General features: G+C 43.6%; 1 long non-coding RNA gene across 2 annotated transcripts in view; it reads right to left on the reverse strand.

Annotated features, from left to right (window-relative positions):
* LOC125963366 (uncharacterized) overlaps window positions 1-23,299 on the reverse strand; it is a 542,137-nt gene that overhangs the window by 179,166 nt on the left and 339,672 nt on the right. For both annotated transcript variants that reach the window (XR_007475230.1, XR_007475231.1), the window contains exon 3: window positions 10,276-10,361. This is a non-coding gene — a long non-coding RNA (uncharacterized LOC125963366). The remainder of the gene's footprint in view (window positions 1-10,275; window positions 10,362-23,299) is intronic.

Below are 23,299 nucleotides of genomic sequence, written 5' to 3' on the forward strand. Positions count from 1 at the left end.
AGCTGGAGGTCTCTGGATGGGCAAATTTAACTCTCATTTCCCACCAGGAAGAGGAATTAACCAAAGGCTCAGCGTGCCGTGCCGGAACCAGATTAGGGCCTGAAGCAATCCTGCGGTGTAGCGGCCAGCTCACAAGAAAGCGAGTTGAAGAAAGGAGCTCAGGGGCACTGTAATTCACAAACCTGCAGAGTTATAAATGACAGCTATCGTCCAAAAATATACTGAAGTAAGGCTGCCAAGAGGACTTGAAAGCGGGGCAGAATTGCAGGAAACCGATTTCAGGAGGTAGACTGGAATTGCACTGAAAACATAGGAAGAAAGTCAGAACCTCGACAATGATGCACTTGGCCAAAAAGGGCATATGCGTTTTTTCCTGAATATGTTCAGGAAAAAACGCATACGCGCTTTTTGGCCAACCAAGCAAGCTTGCAAAGGAAATCTGCACTACAATGAAGTCTCACTTCCCCCCGGTCAAAAGGGCCATCTGAAAAAAGTGTAAAATCCAGAAAGGCAGGACAGGCCATGGAGAACTGGGAGCCTTGTTATGCTGATGGGCGGGATGTAAATGGCCAACAGCCACTCGGGAGAAGTGTATGGTGTTTCCTGAAACATCTAAAAAGCAAAGCAACAGAGCCTAGGGCACTTCCACTTATGGTCCTATAGCTTAGGGAAATTAAAATCAAAAAGACACAGCCACCCCAAAGTTTGGGACGGCTGTGTTTACAAGAACCTCGTTTACGGTACAAGTTCAATATCACAGAAATTGAAAAATGGATAAAGAAGTTGTGGTACTTACGTACAATGCAATATCACTCAGCAATGAAATCTATGTCATCAGGCCCGTAGCAGCATAATGAGTGGATTCAGGTATGATGATTCTAACTGAAATAAGTCACACAGAAAAAGAAACATAATAAGATATCACTAATACACGGAATGTAAACTTGGCTACACAGGAACTGCATTACGAAACAGAACAGGGTCTTAAATTTAAAAAACCAACTTATGCTTCCTTAAGGGGAAAGGTGAGTTGGGGTGCTGCTTAAAACCAGAGATTGAAAAGAGCACAGATAAAGTCCCTTAAGCCAAATATTTAATAGACAAGAGCTACACCTTGCTCAACGAAATGGACTCAACACCCCATATTATACCCCTAAAAATGTACCTGACTAGTAAGTATCTTAAAACCTATGGATTGCTATGTCTCCAAAAGAGAATCAAGCGTGTTTACAGGGACATAAACGCAGCAGTGATAGGATTGGAGAGGTTCGGTAAGCAAATGAAGACCCTTTGAAGTCATATTGCATGCTACCCATTCCACGGGTCTCAACTCTCCAGGTTTAAGGGATTCTTCCTTCAGCTAAAACATGCTTCTGGAACCCAGAGTATGATCAACTCTGTGATCGGGAGACGTGTTCAAATATGTCTCAGTTCTCGTCCCTTGGTACTCGGGTGCAACATTCCAGATGCTTTACTAACACTCTCCCGACTTGGAGAGTCAGTGCCTTTAACCTCCTGTTTGGCTCAGTTTGCAATTTCTGTGGAAGATGAACAGGAATAGGGAGAACCAATGAGAGACTAGCTGGAGGTGTCTGGACGGGCAAATTTAACTCTCATTTCCCACCAGGAAGAGGAATTAACCAAAGGCTCAGCGTGCCGTGCTGGAACCAGATTAGGGCCTGAAGAAATCCTGCGGTGTTGCGGCCAGCTCACAAGAAAGCGAGTTGAAGAAAGGAGCTCAGGGGCACTGTAATTCACAAACCTGCAGAGTTATAAATGACAGCTATCGTCCAAAAATATACTGAAGTAAGGCTGCCAAGAGGACTTGAAAGCGGGGCAGAATTGCAGGAAACCGATTTCAGGAGGTAGACTGGAATTGCATTTAAAGCATAGGAAAAGAGGCAGAATGTCGACAATGATGCACTTGGCCAAAAAGGGCGTATGCGTTTTTTCCTGAATATATTCAGGAAAAAACTCATACGCATTTTAGGCCAACCAAGCAACCTTGCAAAAGAAATCTGCACTACAATGAAATCTCACTTCCCCCTGGTCAAAAGGGCCATCTGAAAAAAGTGTAAAATCCAGAAAGGCAGGACAGGCCATGGAGAACTGGGAGCCTTGTTATGCTGATGGGCGGGATGTAAATGGCCAACAGCCACTCGGGAGAAGTGTATGGTGTTTCCTGAAACATCTAAAAAGCAAAGCAACAGAGCCTAGGGCACTTCCACTTATGGTCCTATAGCTTAGGGAAATTAAAATCAAAAAGACACAGCCACCCCAAAGTTTGGGACGGCTGTGTTTACAAGAACCTCGTTTACGGTACAAGTTCAATATCACAGAAATTGAAAAATGGATAAAGAAGTTGTGGTACTTACGTACAATGCAATATCACTCAGCAATGAAATCTATGTCATCAGGCCCGTAGCAGCATAATGAGTGGATTCAGGTATGATGATTCTAACTGAAATAAGTCACACAGAAAAAGAAACATAATAAGATATCACTAATACACGGAATGTAAACTTGGCTACACAGGAACTGCATTACGAAACAGAACAGGGTCTTAAATTTAAAAAACCAACTTATGCTTCCTTAAGGGGAAAGGTGAGTTGGGGTGCTGCTTAAAACCAGAGATTGAAAAGAGCACAGATAAAGTCCCTTAAGCCAAATATTTAACAGACAAGAGCTACACCTTGCTCAACGAAATGGACTCAACACCCCATATTATACCCCTAAAAATGTACCTGACTAGTAAGTATCTTAAAACCTATGGATTGCTATGTCTCCAAAAGAGAATCAAGCGTGTTTACAGGGACATAAACGCAGCAGTGATAGGATTGGAGAGGTTCGGTAAGCAAATGAAGACCCTTTGAAGTCATATTGCATGCTACCCATTCCACGGGTCTCAACTCTCCAGGTTTAAGGGATTCTTCCTTCAGCTAAAACATGCTTCTGGAACCCAGAGTATGATCAACTCTGTGATCGGGCGACGTGTTCAAATATGTCTCAGTTCTCGTCCCTTGGTACTCGGGTGCAACATTCCAGATGCTTTACTAACACTCTCCCGACTTGGAGAGTCAGTGCCTTTAACCTCCTGTTTGGCTCAGTTTGCAATTTCTGTGGAAGATGAACAGGAATAGGGAGAACCAATGAGAGACTAGCTGGAGGTGTCTGGACGGGCAAATTTAACTCTCATTTCCCACCAGGAAGAGGAATTAACCAAAGGCTCAGCGTGCCGTGCTGGAACCAGATTAGGGCCTGAAGAAATCCTGCGGTGTTGCGGCCAGCTCACAAGAAAGCGAGTTGAAGAAAGGAGCTCAGGGGCACTGTAATTCACAAACCTGCAGAGTTATAAATGACAGCTATCGTCCAAAAATATACTGAAGTAAGGCTGCCAAGAGGACTTGAAAGCGGGGCAGAATTGCAGGAAACCGATTTCAGGAGGTAGACTGGAATTGCATTTAAAGCATAGGAAAAGAGGCAGAATGTCGACAATGATGCACTTGGCCAAAAAGGGCGTATGCGTTTTTTCCTGAATATATTCAGGAAAAAACTCATACGCACTTTTTGGCCAACCAAGCAACCTTGCAAAAGAAATCTGCACTACAATGAAATCTCACTTCCCCCTGGTCAAAAGGGCCATCTGAAAAAAGTGTAAAATCCAGAAAGGCAGGACAGGCCATGGAGAACTGGAAGCCTTGTTATGCTGATGGGCGGGATGTAAATGGCCAACAGCCACTCGGGAGAAGTGTATGGTGTTTCCTGAAACATCTAAAAAACAAAGCAACAGAGCCTAGGGCACTTCCACTTATGGTCCTATAGCTTAGGGAAATTAAAATCAAAAAGACACAGCCACCCCAAAGTTTGGGACGGCTCTGTTTACAAGAAACTCGTTTACGCTACAAGTTCAATATCGCAGAAAGCGAAAAATGGATAAAGAAGTTGTGGTACTTACGTACAATGCAATATCACTCAGCAATGAAATCTATGTCATCAGGCCCGTAGCAGCATAATGAGTGGATTCAGGTATGATGATTCTAACTGAAATAAGTCACACAGAAAAAGAAACATCATAAGATATCACTAATACACGGAATGTAAACTTGGCTACACAGGAACTGGATTACAAAACAGAACAGGGTCTCAAATGTAGAAACTCAACTTATGCTTGCTTAAGGGGAAAGGTGAGTTGGGGTGCTGCATAAAACCAGAGATTGAAATGAGCACAGATAAAGTTCCTTAAGCCTAATATGTAATAGACAAGAGCTACTCCTTACTCAACGAAATGGACTCAACACCCCATATTAAACACCTAAGAATGTAGCTGACTAGTAAGTATCTTAAAACCTATGGATTGCTATGTCTCCAAAAGAGAATCAAGTGTGTGTACAGGGACATAAACGCAGCAGTGATAGGATTGGAGAGGTTCGGTGAGCAAATGAAGACCCTTTGAAGTCATATTGCATGGTACCCATTCCACGGGTCTCAACTCTCCAGGTTTAAGGGATTCTTCCTTCAGCTAAAGCATGCATGTGGGACCCAGATTATGATCAACCGTGTGATCGGGAGACATGTTCCAATATGTCTCCGTTTTCGTCCCCTGGTACTTGGGTGCAACATTCCAGACGCTTTACTAACACTCTCCCGACTTGGAGAGTCAGTGCCTTTAACCTCCTGTTTGGCCCAGTTTGCAATTTCTGCGGAAGATGAACAGGAATAGGGAGAACCAATGAGAGACTAGCTGGAGGTGTCTCGACGGGCAAATTTAACTCTCATTTCCCACCAGGGAGAGGAATTAACCAAAGGCTCAGTGTGCCATGCCGGAACCAGATTTGGGCCTGAAGCAATCCGGCAGTGTTGCGGCCAGCTCACAAGAAAGCGAGTTGAAGAAAGGAGCTCAGGGGCACTGTAATTCACAAGCCTGCAGAGTTATAAATGTCAGCTATCGTCCAAAAATATACTGAAGTAAGGCTGCCAAGAGGACTTGAAAGCGGGGCAGAATTGCAGGAAACCGATTTCAGGAGGTAGACTGGAATTGCATTTAAAGCATAGGAAAAGAGGCAGAACGTCGACAATGATGCACTTGGCCAAAAAGGGCGTATGCGTTTTTTTCCTGAATATATTCAGGAAAAAACGCATACGCCCTTTTTGGCCAACCAAGCAAGCTTGCAAAGGAAATCTGCACTACAATGAAGTCTCACTTCCCCCCGGTCAAAAGGGCCATCTGAAAAAAGTGTAAAATCCAGAAAGGCAGGACAGGCCATGGAGAACTGGGAGCCTTGTTATGCTGATGGGCGGGATTTAAATTGCCAACAGCCACTCGGGAGAAGTGTATGGTGTTTCCTGAAACATCTAAAAAACAAAGCAACAGAGCCTAGGGCACTTCCACTTATGGTCCTATAGCTTAGGGAAATTAAAATCAAAAAGACACAGCCACCCCAAAGTTTGGGACGGCTCTGTTTACAAGAACCTCATTAATGGTACAAGTTCAATATCGCAGAAAGCGAAAAATGGATAAAGAAGTTGTGGTACTTACGTACAATGCAATAATACTCAGCAATGAAATCTATGTCATCAGGCCCGTAGCAGCATAATGAGTGGATTCAGCTATGATGATTCTAACTGAAATAAATCACAGAGAAAAAGAAACATCATAAGATATCACTAATACACGGAATGTAAACTTGGCTACACAGGAACTGGATTACAAAACAGAACAGGGTCTCAAATGTAGAAAATCAACTTATGCTTGCTTAAGGGGAAAGGTGAGTTGGGGTGCTGCATAAAACCAGAGATTGAAATGAGCACAGATAAAGTTCCTTAAGCCAAATATGGAATAGACAAGAGCTACTCCTTGCTCAACGAAATGGGCTCAACACCCCATATTAAACGCCTAAGAATGTAGCTGACTAGTAAGTATCTTAAAACCTATGGATTGCTATGTCTCCAAAAGAGAATCAAGTGTGTGTACAGGGGCATAAACGCAGCAGTGATAGGAATGGAGACGTTTGGTGAGCAAATGAAGACCCTTTGAAGTCATATTGAATGGTACCAATTCCACGGGTCTCAACTCTCCATGTTTAACGGATTCTTCCTTCAGCTAAAACATGCATGTGGAACCCAGAGTATGATCAACTGTGTGATCAGGAGACGTGTTCCAATATGTCTCAGTTCTCGTCCCCTGGTACTCGGGTGCAGCATTCCAGACACTTTACTAATACTCTCCCGACTTGGAGAGTCAGTGCCTTTAACCTCCTGTTTGGCCCAGTTTGCAATTTCTGTGGAAGATGAACAGGAATAGGGAGAACCAATGAGAGACTAGCTGGAGGTTTCTGGACGGGCAAATTTAACTCTCATTTCCCACCAGGAAGAGGAATTAACCAAAGGCTCAGCGTGCCGTGCCGGAACGAGATTAGGGCCTGAAGCAATCCTGCGGTGTTGCGGCCAGCTCACAAGAAAGCAACTTGAAGAAAGGAGCTCAGGGGCACTGTAATTCACAAACCTGCAGAGTTATAAATGACAGCTATCATCCAAAAATATACTGAAGTAAGCTTGCCAAGAGGACTTGAAAGCGGGGAAGAATTACAGGAAACCGATTTCAGGAGGTAGACTGGAATTGCATTTAAAGCATAAGAAAAGAGGCAGAACGTCGACAATGATGCACTTGGCCAAAAAGGGCGTATGCGTTTTTTCCTGAATATATTCAGGAAAAAACGCATACGCCCTTTTTGGCCAACCAAGCAAGCTTGCAAAGGTAATCTGCACTACAATGAAGTCTCACTTCCCCCCGGTCAAAAGGGCCATCTGAAAAAAGTGTAAAATCCAGAAAGGCAGGACAGGCCATGGACAACTGGGAGCCTTGTTATGCTGATGGGCGGGATGTAAATTGCCAACAGCCACTCGGGAGAAGTGTATGGTGTTTCCTGAAACATCTAAAAAAAAAAACAACAGAGCCTAGGGCACTTCCACTTATGGTCCTATATCTTAGGGAAATTAAAATCAAAAAGACACAGCCACCACAAAGTTTGAAATGGCTCTGTTTACAAGAACCTCCTTTACGGTACAAGTTCAATATCGCAGAAAGCGAAAAATGGATAAAGAAGTTGTGGTACTTACGTACAATGCAATATCACTCAGCAATGAAATCTATGTCATCAGGTCCATAGCAGCATAATGAGTGGATTCAGGTATGATGATTCTAACTGAAATAAGTCACACAGAAAAAGAAACATCATAAGATATCACTAATACACGGAATGTAAACTTGGCTACACAGGAACTGTATTACAAAGCAGAACAGGGTCTCAAATGTAGAAAACCAACTTATGCTTGCTTAAGGGGAAAGGTGAGTTGGGGTGCTGCATAAAACCAGAGATTGAAATGAGCACAGATAAAGGTCCTTAAGCCAAATATGGAATAGACAAGAGCTACTCCTTGCTCAATGAAATGGGCTCAACACCCCATATTAAACGCCTAAAAATGTACCTGACTAGTAAGTATCTTAAAACCTATGGATTGCTATGTCTCCGAAAGAGAATCAAGCGTGTGTACAGGGGCATAAACGCAGCAGTGATAGGATTGGAGAGGTTCGGTGAGCAAATGAAGACCCTCTGAAGTCATATTACATGCTACCCATTCCACGGGTCTCAACTCTCCCGGTTTAAGGGATTCTTCCTTCAGCTAAAACATGCATGTGGAACCCAGAGTATGATCAACCGTGTGATCGGGAGACGTGTTCCAATATGTCTCAGTTCTCGTCCCCTGGTACTCGGGTGCAACATTCCAGACGCTTTACTAACACTCTCCCGACTTGCAGAGTCAGTGCCTTTAACCTCCTGTTTGGCCCAGTTTGCAATTTCTGCGGAAGATGAACAAAAATAGGGAGAACCAATGAGAGACTAGCTGGAGGTGTCTGTACGGGCAAATTTAACTCTCATTTCCCACCAGGGAGAGGAATTAACCAAAGGCTCAGCGTGCCGTGCCGGAACCAGATTAGGGCTGAAGCAATCCTGCGGTGTTGCGGCCAGCTCACAAGAAAGCGAGTTGAAGAAAGGAGCTCAGGGTCACTGTAATTCACAAGCCTGCAGAGTTATAAATGACAGCTATCGTCCAAAAATATACTGAAGTAAGGCTGCCAAGAGGACTTGAAAGCGGGGCAGAATTGCAGGAAACCGATTTCAGGAGGTAGACTGGAATTGCATTTAAAGCATAGGAAAAGAGGCAGAATGTCGACAATGATGCACTTGGCCAAAAAGGGCGTATGCGTTTTTTCCTGAATATATTCAGGAAAAAACGCATACGCCCTTTTTGGCCAACCAAGCAAGCTTGCAAAGGAAATCTGCACTACAATGAAGTCTCACTTCCCTCCGGTCAAAAGGGCCATCTGAAAAAAGTGTAAAATCCAGAAAGGCAGGACAGGCCATGGAGAACTGGGAGCCTTGTTATGCTGATGGGCGGGATTTAAATTGCCAACAGCCACTCGGGAGAAGTGTATGGTGTTTCCTGAAACATCTAAAAAACAAAGCAACAGAGCCTAGGGCACTTCCACTTATGGTCCTATAGCTTAGGGAAATTAAAATCAAAAAGACACAGCCACCCCTAAGTTTGGGACGGCTCTGTTTACAAGAACCTCGTTTACGGTACAAGTTCAATATCGCAGAAAGTGAAAAATGGATAAAGAAGTTTTGGTACTTACGTACAATGCAATATCACTCAGCAATGAAATCTATGTCATCAGGCCCGTAGCAGCATAATGAGTGGATTCAGGTATGATGATTCTAACTGAAATAAGTCACACAGAAAAAGAAACATCATAAGATATCACTAATACACGGAATGTAAACTTGGCTACACATGAACTGGATTACAAAACAGAACAGGGTCGCAAATGTAGAAAACCAACTTATGCTTGCTTAAGGGGAAAGGTGAGTTGGGGTGCTGCATAAAACCAGAGATTGAAATAAGCACAGATAAATTTCCTTAAGCCAAATATGTAATAGACAAGAGCTACTCCTTACTCAACGAAATGGACTCAACACCCCATATTAAACACCTAAGAATGTAGCTGAATAATAAGTATCTTAAAACCTATGTATTGCTATGTCTCCAAAAGAGAATCAAGCGTGTTTACAGGGGCATAAACGCAGCAGTGATAGGATTGGAGAGGTTTCGTGATCAAATGAAGACCCTTTGAAGTCATATTGCATGGTACCCATTCCACGGGTCTCAACTCTCCAGGTTTAAGGGATTCTTCCTTCAGCTAAAGCATGCATGTGGAACCCAGAGTATGATCAACCGTGTGATCGGGAGACATGTTCCTATATGTCTCAGTTTTCGTCCCCTGGTACTCGGGTGCAATATTCCAGATGCTTTACTAACACTCTCCCGACTTGGAGAGTCAGTGCCTTTAACCTCCTGTTTGGCCCAGTTTGCAATTTCTGTGGAAGATGAACAGGAATAGGGAGAACCAATGAGAGACTAGCTGGAGGTGTCTGGACGGGCAAATTTAAGTGTCATTTACCAGCAGGAAGAGGAATTAACCAAAGTCTCAGCGTGCCGTGCCGGAACGAGATAAGGGCCTGAAGCAATCCTGTGGTGTTGCGGCCAGCTCACAAGAAAGCGAGGTAAAGAAAGGAGCTCAGGGGCACTGTAATTCACAAACCTGCAGAGTTATAAATGACAGCTATCGTCCAAAAATATACTGAAGTAAGGCTGCCAAGAGGACTTGAAAGCGGGGCAGAATTGCAGGAAACCGATTTCAGGAAGTAGACTGGAATTGCATATAAAGCATAGGAAAAGAGGCAGAACGTCGACAATGATGCACTTGGCCTAAAAGGGCGTATGCGTTTTTTCCTGAATATATTCAGGAAAAAACGTATACGCCCTTTTTGGCCAACCAAGCAAGCTTGCAAAGGAAATCTGCACTACAATGAAGTCTCACTTCCCCCTGGTCAAAAGGGCCATCTGAAAAAAGTGTAAAATACAGAAAGGCAGGACAGGCCATGGAGAACTGGGAGCCTTGTTATGCTGATGGGCGGGATGTAAATTGCCAACAGCCACTCGGGAGAAGTGTATGGTGTTTCCTGAAACATCTAAAAAGCAAAGCAACAGAGCCTAGGGCACTTCCACTTATGGTCCTATAGCTTAGGGAAATTAAAATCAGAAAGACACAGCCACCCCAAAATTTGGGACGGCTCTGTTTACAAGAACCTCGTTTACGGTACAAGTCCAATATCGCAGAAAGTGAAAAATGGATAAAGAAGTTGTGGTACTTACGTAAAAAGCAATATCACTCAGCAATGAAATCTATGTCATCAGGCCCATAGCAGCATAATGAGTGGATTCAGGTATGATGATTCTAACTGAAATAAGTCACACAGAAAAAGAAACATCATAAGATATCACTAATACACAGAATGTAAACTTGGCTACACAGGAACTGGATTACAAAACAGAATAGGATCTCAAATTTAGAAAACCAACTTATGCTTGCTTAAGGGGAAAGTTGAGTTGGGGTGCTGCATAAAACCAGAGATTGAAATGAGCACAGATAAAGTTCCTTAAGCCAAATATGGAATAGACAAGAGCTATTCCTTGCTCAACGAAATGGACTCAACACCCCATATTAAACGCCTAAGTATGTACCTGACTAGTAAGTATCTTAAAACCTATGGATTGCTACGTCTCCGAAAGAGAATCAAGCATGTGTACAGGGGCATAAACGCAGCAGTGATAGGATTGGAGAGGTTCGGTGAGCAAACGAAGACCCTTTGAAGTCATATTGCATGGTACCCATTCCACGGGTCTCAACTCTCCAGGTTTAAGGGATTCTTCCTTCAGCTAAACATGCATGTGAAACCCAGAGTATGATCAACTGTGAGATCGGGAGACGTGTTCCAATATGTCTCAGTTCTCGTCCCCTGGTACTCGGGTGCAGCATTCCAGAGGCTTTACTAACACTCTCCGGACTTGGAGAGTCAGTGCCTTTAACCTCCTGTTTGGCCCAGTTTGCAATTTCTGCGGAAGATGAACAGGAATAGGGAGAACCAATGAGAGACTAGCTGGAGGTGTTGGACGGGCAAATTTAACTCTCATTTCCCACCAGGAAGAGGAATTAACCAAAGGCTCAGCGTGCTGTGCCGGAACCAGATTAGGGCCTGAAGCAATCATACGGTGTTGCGGCCAGCTCACAAGAAAAGGAGTTGAAAGGAGCTCTGGGGCACTGTAATTCACAGACCTGCAGAGATATAAATTACAGCTATCGTCCAAAAATATACTGAAGTAAGGCTGCCAAGAGGACTTGAAAGCGGGGCAGAATTGCAAGAAACCGATATCAGGAGGTAGACTGGAATTGCATTTAAAGCATAGGAAAAGAGGCAGAATGTCGACAATGATGCACTTGGCCAAAAAGGGCGTATGCGTTTTTTCCTGAATATATTCAGGAAAAAACTCATACGCACTTTTTGGCCAAAAAGCAAGCTTGCAAAGGAAATCTGCACTGCAATGAAGTCTCACTTCCCCCCGGTCAAAAGGGCCATCTGAAAAAAGTGTAAAATCCAGAAAGGCAGGACAGGCCATGGAGAACTGGGAGCCTTGTTATGCTGATGGGCGGGATGTAAATGGCCAACAGCCACTCGGGAGAAGTGTATGGTGTTTCCTGAAACATCTAAAAAACAAAGCAACAGAGCCTAGGGCACTTCCACTTATGGTCCTATAGCTTAGGGAAATTAAAATCAAAAAGACACAGCCACCCCAAAGTTTGGGACGGCTCTGTTTACAAGAACCTCGTTTACGGTACAAGTTCAATATCGCAGAAAGCGAAAAATGGATAAAGAAGTTGTCGTACTTACGTACAATGCAATAATACTCAGCAATGAAATCTATGTCATCAGGCCCGTAGCAGCATAATGAGTGGATTCAGGTATGATGATTCTAACTGAAATAAGTCATAGAGAAAAAGAAACATCATAAGATATCACTAATACACGGAATGTAAACTTGGCTACACAGGAACTGCATTACAAAACAGAACAGGGACTCAAATGTAGAAAATCAACTTATTCTTGCTTAAGGTGAAAGGTGAGTTGGGGTGCTGCATAAAACCAGAGATTGAAATGAGCACAGATAAAGTTCCTTAAGCCAAATATGGAATAGACAAGAGCTACTCCTTGCTCAATGAAATGGGCTCAACACCCCATATTAAACGCCTAAGAATGTAGCTGACTAGTAAGTATCTTTAAACCTATGGATTGCTATGTCTCCAAAAGAGAATCAAGCGTGTGTACAGGGGTATAAACGCAGCAGTGATAGGATTGGAGAGGTTTGGTGAGCAAATGAAGACCCTTTGAAGTCATATTGCATGGTACCCATTCCACGGGTCTCAACTCTCCAGGTTTAAGGGATTCTTCCTTCAGCTAAAACATGCATGTGCAACCCACAGTATGATCAACCATGTGATCGGGAGACGTGTTCCAATATGTCTCAGTTCTCGTCCCCTGGTACTCGGGTGCAACATTCCAGACGCTTTACTAACACTCTCCCGACTTGGAGAGTCAGTGCCTTTAACCTCCTGTTTGGCCCAGTTTGCAATTTCTGTGGAAGATGAACAGGAATAGGGAGAACCAATGAGAGACTAGCTGGAGGTGTCTAGACGGGCAAATTTAACTCTCATTTCCCAGCAGGAAGAGGAATTAACCAAAGGCTCAGCATGCCGTGCCGGAACCAGATTAGGGCCTGAAGCAATCCGGCGGTGTTGCAGCCAGCTCACAAGAAAGCGAGTTGAAGAAAGGAGCTCAGGGGCACTGTAATTCACAAACCTGCAGAGTTATAAATGACAGCTATCGTCCAAAAATATACTGAAGTAAGCCTGCCAAGAGGACTTGAAAACGGGGCAGAATTGCAGGAAACCGATTTCAGGAGGTAGACTGGAATTGCATTTAAAGCATAGGAAAAGAGGCAGAACGTCCACAATGATGCACTTGGACAAAAAGGGCGTATGCGTTTTTTCCTGAATATATTCAGGAAAAAACGCATATGCCCTTTTTGGCCAACCAAGCAAGCTTGCAAAGGAAATCTGCACTACAATGAAGTCTCACTTCCCCCCGGTCAAAAGGGCCATCTGAAAAAAGTGTAAAATCCTGAAAGGCAGGACAGGCCATGGAGAACTGGGAGCCTTGTTATGCTGATGGGCGGGATGTAAATTGCCAACAGCCACTCGGGAGAAGTGTATGGTGGTTCCTGAAACATCTAAAAAACAAAGCAACAGAGCCTGGGGCACTTCCACTTATGGTCCTATAGCTTAGGGAAATTAAAATCAAAAAGACACAGCCACCACAAAGTTTGGGACGGCTCTGTTTACAAGAACCTCGTTTATGCTACAAGTTCAATATCGCAGAAAGTGAAAAATGGTTAAAGAAGTTTTGGTACTTACGCACAATGCAATATCACTCAGCAATGAAATCTATGTCATCAGGCCCGTAGCAGCATAATGAGTGGATTCAGGTATGATGATTCTAACTGAAATAAGTCACACAGAAAAAGAAACATCATAAGATATCACTAATACACGGAATGTAAACTTGGCTACACAGGAACTGCATTACGAAACAGAACAGGTTCTCAAATTTAGAAAACCAACTTATGCTTGCTTAAGGGGAAAGGTGAGTTGGGGTGCTGCATAAAACCAGAGATTGAAATGAGCACAGATAAACTTCCTTAAGCCAAATATGTAATAGACAAGAGCTACTCCTTGCTCAACGAAATGGACTCAACACCACATATTAAACCCCTAAAAATGTACCTGACTAGTAAGTATCTTAAAACCTATGGATTGCTATATCTCCAAAAGAGAATCAAGCGTGTGTACAGGGGCATAAACGCAGCAGTGATAGGATTGGAGAGGTTCGGTGAGCAAATGAAGACCCTTTGAAGTCATATTGCATGGTACCCATTCCACGGGTCTCAACTCTCCAGGTTTAAGGGATTCTTCCTTCAGCTAAAACATGCATGTGGAACCCAGAGTATGATCAACTGTGTGATCAGGAGACGTGTTCAAATATGTCTCAGTTCTCGTCCCCTGGTACTCGGGTGCAACATTCCAGACGTTTTACTAACACTCTCCCGACTTGGAGAGTCAGTGCCTTTAACCTCCTGTTTGGCCCAGTTTGCAATTTCTGCGGAAGATGAACAGGAATAGGGAGAACCAATGAGAGACTAGCTGGAGGTGTCTCGACGGGCAAATTTAACTCTCATTTCCCACCAGGAAGAGGAATTAACCAAAGGCTCAGCGTGCCGTGCTGGAACCAGATTAGGGCCTGAAGCAATCCTGCGGTGTTGCGGCCAGCTCACAAGAAAGCGAGTTGAAGAAAGGAGCTCAGGGGCACTGTAATTCACAAACCTGCAGAGTTATAAATGACAGCTATCGTCCAAAAATATACTGAAGTAAGGCTGCCAAGAGGACTTGACAGCGGGGCAGAATTGCAGGAAACCGATTTCAGGAGGTAGACTGGATTTGCATTTAAAGCATAGGAAAAGAGGCAGAATGTCGACAATGATGCACTTGGCCAAAAAGGGCCTATGCGTTTTTTCCTGAATATATTCAGGAAAAAACTCATACGCCCTTTTTGGCCAAAAAGCAAGATTGCAAAGGAAATCTGCACTACAATGAAGTCTCACTTCCTCCCGGTCAAAAGGGCCATCTGAAAAAAGTGTAAAATCCAGAAAGGCAGGACAGGCCATGGAGAACTGGGAGCCTTGTTATGCTGATGGGCGGGATGTAAATGGCCAACAGCCACTCGGGAGAAGTGTATGGTGTTTCCTGAAACATCTAAAAAACAAAGCAACAGAGCCTAGGGCACTTCCACTTATGGTCCTATAGCTTAGGGAAATTAAAATCAAAAAGACACAGCCACCCCAAAGTTTGGGACGGCTCTGTTTACAAGAACCTCGTTTACGGTACAAGTTCAATATCGCAGAAAGCGAAAAATGGATAAAGAAGTTGTGGTACTTACGTACAATGCAATAATACTCAGCAATGAAATCTATGTCATCAGGCCCGTAGCAGCATATTTAGTAGATTCAGGTATGATGATTCTAACTGAAATAAGTCATAGAGAAAAAGAAACATCATAAGATATCACTAATACATGGAATGTAAACTTGGCTACACAGGAACTGGATTACAAAACAGAACAGGGACTCAAATGTAGAAAATCAACTTATTCTTGCTTAAGGTGAAAGGTGAGTTGGGGTGCTGCATAAAACCAGAGATTGAAGTGAGCACAGATAAAGTTCCTTAAGCCAAATATGGAATAGACAAGAGCTACTCCTTGCTCAATGAAATGGGCTCAACACCCCATATTAAACGCCTAAGAATGTAGCTGACTAGTAAGTATCTTAAAACCTATGGATTGCTATGTCTCCAAAAGAGAATCAAGCGTGTGTACAGGGGTATAAACGCAGCAGTGATAGGATTGGAGAGGTTTGGTGAGCAAATGAAGACCCTTTGAAGTCATATTGCATGGTACCCATTCCACGGGTCTCAACTCTCCAGGTTTAAGGGATTCTTCCTTCAGCTAAAACATGCATGTGCAACCCACAGTATGATCAACCATGTGATCGGGAGAGGTGTTCCAATATGTCTCAGTTCTCGTCCCCTAGTACTCGGGTGCAACATTCCAGATTCTTTACTAACACTCTCCCGACTTGGAGAGCCAGTGCCTTTAAACTCCTGTTTGGCCCAGGTTGCAATTTCTGTGGAAGATGAACAGGAATAGGGAGAACCAATGAGAGACTAGCTGGAGGTGTCTGGACGGGCAAATTTAAGTCTCATTTCCCACCAGGAAGAGGAATTAACCAAAGGCTCAGCGTGCCGTGCCGGAACCAGATTAGGGCCTGAAGCAATCCTGTGATGTTGTGGCCAGCTCATAAGAAAGCGAGTTGAAGAAAGGAGCTCAGGGGCACTGTAATTCACAAACTTGCAGAGTTATAAATGACAGCTATCGTCCAAAAATATACTGAAGTAAGGCTGCCAAGAGGACTTGAAATCGGGGCAGAGTTGCAGGAAACCGATTTCAGGAGGTAGACTGGAATTGCATTTAAAGCATAGGAAAAGAGGCAGAACGTCCACAATGATGCACTTGGCCAAAAAGGGCGTATGCGTTTTTTCCTGAATATATTCAGGAAAAAACGCATACGCCCTTTTTGGCCAACCAAGCAAGCTTGCAAAGGAAATCTGCACTACAATGAAGTCTCACTTCCCCCCGGTCAAAAGGGCCATCTGAAAAAAGTGTAAAATCCAGAAAGGCAGGACAGGTCATGGAGAACTGGGAGCCTTGTTATGCTGATGGGCGGGATGTAAATTGCCAACAGCCACTAGGGAGAAGTGTATGGTGTTTCCTGAAACATCTAAAAAACAAAGCAACAGAGCATAGGGCACTTCCACTTATGGACCTATAGCTTAGGGGAATTAAAATCAAAAAGACACAGCCACCCCAAAGTTTGGGACGGCTCTGTTTACAAGAACCTCGTTTATGCTACAAGTTCAATATCGCAGAAAGTGAAAAATGGATAAAGAATTTGTGGTACTTACGTACAATGCATTATCACTCAGCAATGAAATCTATGTCATCAGGCCCATAGCAGCATAATGAGTGGATTCAGGTATGATGATTCTAACTGAAATAAGTCACACAGAAAAAGAAACATCATAAGATATCACTAATACACGGAATGTAAACTTGGCTACACAGGAACTGGATTACAAAACGGAACAGGGTCTCAAATGTAGAAAACCAACTTATGCTTGCTTAAGGGGAAAGGTGAGTTGGGGTGCTGCATAAAACCAGAGATTGAAATGAGCACAGATAAAGTTCCTTAAGCCAAATATGGAATAGACAAGAGCTACTCCTTGCTCAACAAAATAGGCTCAACACCCCATATTAAACGCCTAAGATTGTAGCTGACTAGTAAGTATCTTAAAACCTATGGATTGCTATGTCTCCAAAAGAGAATCAAGCGTGTGTACAGGGGCATAAACGCAGCAGTGATAGGATTGGAGAGGTTTGGTGAGCAAATGAAGACCCTTTGAAGTCATATTGCATGGTACCCATTCCACGGGTCTCAACTCTCCAGGTTTAAGGGATTCTTCCTTCAGCTAAAACATGCATGTGGAACCCACAGTATGATCAACCGTGTGATCGGGAGACGTGTTCCAATATGTCTCAGTTCTCGTCCCCTGGTACTCGGGTGCAACATTCCAGACGCTTTACTAACACTCTCCGGACTTGGAGAGTCAGTGCCTTTAACCTCCTGTTTGGCCCAGTTTGCAATTTCTGTGGAAGATGAACAGGAATAGGGAGAACCAATGAGAGAGTAGCTGGAGGTGTCTGGACGGGCAAATTTAACTCTCATTTCCCACCAGGAAGAGGAATTAACCAAAGGCTCAGCGTGCCGTGCCAGAACCAGATTAGGGCCTGAAGCAATCCTGCGGTGTAGCGGCCAGCTCACAAGAAAGCCAGTTGAAGAAAGGAGCTCAGGGGCACTGTAATTCACAAACCTGCAGAGTTATAAATGACAGCTATCGTCCAAAAATATATTGAAGTAAGGCTGCCAAGAGGACTTGAAAGCAGGACAGAATTGCAGGAAACCGATTTCAAGAGGTAGACAGGAATTGCATTTAAAGCATAGGAAAAGAGGCAGAACGTCGACAATGATGCACTTGGCCAAAAAGGGCGTATGCGTTTTTTCCTGAATATATTCAGGAAAAAACGCATACGCCCTTTTTGGCCAACCAAGCAAGCTTGCAATTGAAATCTGCACTACAATGAAGTCTCACTTCCCCCCGGTCAAAAGGGCCATCTGAAAAAAGTGTAAAATCCAGAAAGGCAGGACAGGCCATGGAGGACTGGGAGCCTTGTCATGCTGATGGGCGGGATTTATATTGCCAACAGCCACTCGGGAGAAGTGTATGGTGTTTCCTGAAACATCTAAAAAACAAAGCAACAGAGCCTAGGGCACTTCCACTTATGGTCCTATAGCTTAGGGAAATTAAAATCAAAAAGACACAGCCACCACAAAGTTTGGGACGGCTCTGTTTACAAGAACCTCGTTTATGGTACAAGTTCAATATCGCAGAAAGTGAAAAATGGTTAAAGAAGTTTTGGTACTTACGCACAATGCAATATCACTCAGCAATGAAATCTATGTCATCAGGCCCGTAGCAGCATAATGAGTGGATTCAGGTATGATGATTCTAACTGAAATAAGTCACACAGAAAAAGAAACATCATAAGATATCACTAATACACGGAATGTAAACTTGGCTACACAGGAACTGCATTACGAAACAGAACAGGTTCTCAAATTTAGAAAACCAACTTATGCTTGCTTAAGGGGAAAGGTGAGTTGGGGTGCTGCATAAAACCAGAGATTGAAATGAGCACAGATAAAGTTCCTTAAGCCAAATATGTAATAGACAAGAGCTACTCCTTGCTCAACGAAATGGACTCAACACCACATATTAAACCCCTAAAAATGTACCTGACTAGTAAGTATCTTAAAACCTATGGATTGCTATATCTCCAAAAGAGAATCAAGCGTGTGTACAGGGGCATAAACGCAGCAGTGATAGGATTGGAGAGGTTCGGTGAGCAAATGAAGACCCTTTGAAGTCATATTGCATGGTACCCATTCCACGGGTCTCAACTCTCCAGGTTTAAGGGATTCTTCCTTCAGCTAAAACATGCATGTGGAACCCAGAGTATGATCAACTGTGTGATCAGGAGACGTGTTCAAATATGTCTCAGTTCTCGTGCCCTGGTACTCGGGTGCAACATTCCAGACGTTTTACTAACACTCTCCCGACTTGGAGAGTCAGTGCCTTTAACCTCCTGTTTGGCCCAGTTTGCAATTTCTGCGGAAGATGAACAGGAATAGGGAGAACCAATGAGAGACTAGCTGGAGGTGTCTGGACGGGCAAATTTAACTCTCATTTCCCACCAGGAAGAGGAATTAACCAAAGGCTCAGCGTGCCGTGCTGGAACCAGATTAGGGCCTGAAGCAATCCTGCGGTGTTGCGGCCAGCTCACAAGAAAGCGAGTTGAAGAAAGGAGCTCAGGGGCACTGTAATTCACAAACCTGCAGAGTTATAAATGACAGCTATCGTCCAAAAATATACTGAAGTAAGGCTGCCAAGAGGACTTGACAGCGGGGCAGAATTGCAGGAAACCGATTTCAGGAGGTAGACTGGAATTGCATTTAAAGCATAGGAAAAGAGGCAGAATGTCGACAATGATGCACTTGGCCAAAAAGGGCGTATGCGTTTTTTCCTGAATATATTCAGGAAAAAACTCATACGCACTTTTTGGCCAAAAAGCAAGATTGCAAAGGAAATCTGCACTACAATGAAGTCTCACTTCCCCCCGGTCAAAAGGGCCATCTGAAAAAAGTGTAAAATCCAGAAAGGCAGGACAGGCCATGGAGAACTGGGAGCCTTGTTATGCTGATGGGCGGGATGTAAATGGCCAACAGCCACTCGGGAGAAGTGTATGGTGTTTCCTGAAACATCTAAAAAACAAAGCAACAGAGCCTAGGGCACTTCCACTTATGGTCCTATAGCTTAGGGAAATTAAAATCAAAAAGACACAGCCACCCCAAAGTTTGGGACGGCTCTGTTTACAAGAACCTCGTTTACGGTACAAGTTCAATATCGCAGAAAGCGAAAAATGGATAAAGAAGTTGTGGTACTTACGTACAATGCAATAATACTCAGCAATGAAATCTATGTCATCAGGCCCGTAGCAGCATATTTAGTAGATTCAGGTATGATGATTCTAACTGAAATAAGTCATAGAGAAAAAGAAACATCATAAGATATCACTAATACACGGAATGTAAACTTGGCTACACAGGAACTGGATTACAAAACAGAACAGGGACTCAAATGTAGAAAATCAACTTATTCTTGCTTAAGGTGAAAGGTGAGTTGGGGTGCTGCATAAAACCAGAGATTGAAGTGAGCACAGATAAAGTTCCTTAAGCCAAATATGGAATAGACAAGAGCTACTCCTTGCTCAATGAAATGGGCTCAACACCCCATATTAAACGCCTAAGAATGTAGCTGACTAGTAAGTATCTTAAAACCTATGGATTGCTATGTCTCCAAAAGAGAATCAAGCGTGTGTACAGGGGTATAAACGCAGCAGTGATAGGATTGGAGAGGTTTGGTGAGCAAATGAAGACCCTTTGAAGTCATATTGCATGGTACCCATTCCACGGGTCTCAACTCTCCAGGTTTAAGGGATTCTTCCTTCAGCTAAAACATGCATGTGCAACCCACAGTATGATCAACCATGTGATCGGGAGAGGTGTTCCAATATGTCTCAGTTCTCGTCCCCTGGTACTCGGGTGCAACATTCCAGACGCTTTACTAACACTCTCCCGACTTGGAGAGTCAGTGCCTTTAACCTCCTGTTTGGCCCAGTTTGCAATTTCTGCGGAAGATGAACAGGAATAGGGAGAACCAATGAGAGACTAGCTGGAGGTGTCTGGATGGGCAAATTTAACTCTCATTTCCCACCAGGGAGAGGAATTAACCAAAGGCTCAGCGTGCCGTGCCGGAACCAGATTAGGGCCTTAAGCAATCCTGCGGTGTTGCGGCCAGCGCACAAGAAAGCGAGTTGAAGAAAGGAGCTCAGGGGCACTGTAATTCACAAGCCTGCAGAGTTATAAATGACAGCTATCGTCCAAAAATATACTGAAGTAAGGCTGCCAAGAGGACTTGAAAGTGGGGCAGAATTGCAGGAAACCGATTTCAGGAGGTAGACTGGAATTGCACTGAAAACATATGAAGAAAGTCAGAACATCGACAATGATGCAATTGGCCAAAAAGGGCGTATGCTTTTTTTCCTGAATATATTCAGGAAAAAACGCATACGCACTTTTTGGCCAACCAAGCAAGCTTGCAAAGGAAATCTGCACTACAATGAAGTCTCACTTCCCCCAGGTCAAAAGGGCCATCTGAAAAAAGTGTAAAATCCAGAAAGGCAGGACAGGCCATGGAGAACTGGGAGCCTTGTTATGCTGATGGGCGGGATGTAAATTGCCAACAGCCACTGGGGAGAAGTGTATGGTGTTTCCTGAAACATCTAAAAAACAAAGCAACAGAGCCTAGGGCACTTCCACTTATGGTCCTATAGCTTAGGGAAATTAAAATCAAAAAGACACAGCCACCCCAAAGTTTGGGACGGCTCTGTTTACAAGAACCTCATTTACGGTACAAGATCAATATCGCAGAAAGTGAAAAATCGATAAAGACGTTGTGGTACTTACGTACAATGCAATATCACTCAGCAATGAAATCTATGTCATCAGGCCCATAGCAGCATAATGAGTGGATTCAGGTATGATGATTCTAACTGAAATAAGTCACACAGAAAAAGAAACCTCATAAGATATCACTAATACACGGAATGTAAACTTGGCTACACAGGAACTGGATTACAAAACAGAACAGTGTCTCAAATTTAGAAAACCAACATATGCTTGCTTAAGGGGAAAGGTGAGTTAGGGTGCTGCATAAAAACAGAGATTGAAATGAGCACAGATAAAGTTCCTTAAGCCAAATATGTAATAGACAAGAGCTACTCCTTGGTCAATGAAATGGACTCAACACCCCACATTAAACGCCTAAGAATGTACCTGACTAGTAAGTATCTTAAAACCTATGGACTGCTATGTCTCCGAAAGAGAATCAAACGTGTGTACAGGGGCATAAACGCAGCAGTGATAGGATTGGAGAGGTTCGGTGAGCAAATGAAGACCCTTTGAAGTCATATTGCATGGTACCCACTCCACGGGTCTCAACTCTCCAGGTTTAAGGGATTCTTCCTTCAGGTAAAACATGCATGTGGAACCCAGTGTATGATCAACCGTGTGATTGGGAGATGTGTTCCAATATGTCTCAGTTCTCATCCCCTGGTACTCGGATGCAACATTCCAAATGCTTTACTAACACTCTCCCGGCTTGGAGAGTCAGTGCCTTTAACCTCCTGTTTGGCCCAGTGTGCAATTTCTGCGGAAGATGAACAGGAATAGGGAGGACCATTGAGAGACTAGCTGGAGGTGTCTGGACGGGCAAATTTAACTCTCATTTCCCACCAGGAAGAGGAATTAACCAAAATTTCAGCGTGCCGTGCCGGAACCAGATTATGGCCTGAAGCAATCCTGCAGTGTTGCGGCCAGCTCACAAGGAATTGAGTTGAAGAAAGGAGCTCAGGGTCACTGTAATTCACAAACCTGCACAGTTATAAATGACAGCTATCGTCCAAAAATATACTGAAGTAAGGCTGCCAAGAGGACTTGAAAGCGGGGCAGAATTGCAGGAAACCGATTTCAGGAGGTAGACTGGAATTGCATTTAAAGCACAGGAAAAGAGGCAGAATTTCGATAATGATGCAGTTGGCCAAAAAAGGACGTATGCGTTTTTTCCTGAATATATTCAGGAAAAAACGCATACGCCCTTTTTGGCCAACCAAGGGAGCTTGCAAAGGAAATCTGCACTACAATGAAGTCTCACTTCCTCCCGTCAAAAGGGCCATCTGAAAAAAGTGTAAAATCCAGAAAGGCAGGACAGGCCATGGAGAACTGGGAGCCTTGTTATCATGATGGGCGGGATGTAAATTGCCAACAGCCACTCGGGAGAAGTGTATGGTGTTTCCTGAAACATCTAAAAAACAAAGCAACAGAGCCTAGGGCACTTCCACTTATGGTCCTATAGCTTAGGGAAATTAAAATCAAAAAGACAGAGCCACCCCAAAGTTTGGGACGGCTCTGTTTACAAGAACCTCGTTTACGGTACAAGTTCAATATCGCAGAAAGTGAAAAATGGATAAAGAAGTTGTGGTACTTACGTACAATGCAATATCACTCAGCAATGACATCTATGTCATCAGGCCCGTAGCAGCATAATGAGTGGATTCAGGTATGATGATTCTAACTGAAATAAGTCACACAGAAAAAGAAACATCATAAAATGTCACTAATACTCGGAATGTGAACTTGGCTACACATGAACTGAGTTACAAAACAGAACAGTGTCTCAAGTTTAGAAAACCAACTTATGCTTGCTTAAGGGGGAAGGTGAGTTGGGGTGCTGCATAAAACCGGAGTTTGAAATTAGCACAGATACCGTTCCATAAGCCAAATATGTAATAGCCTAGACCTACCCCTTGCTCAACAAAATGGACTCAACAATGAGGTGTCACCTCACACCTGATAGAATGGGCATTATCAGAAAGTCTAC

The sequence above is a fragment of the Orcinus orca genome, unplaced genomic scaffold (assembly GCF_937001465.1).
Source record: "Orcinus orca unplaced genomic scaffold, mOrcOrc1.1 scaffold_47, whole genome shotgun sequence".
NCBI lineage: Eukaryota > Metazoa > Chordata > Mammalia > Artiodactyla > Delphinidae > Orcinus > Orcinus orca.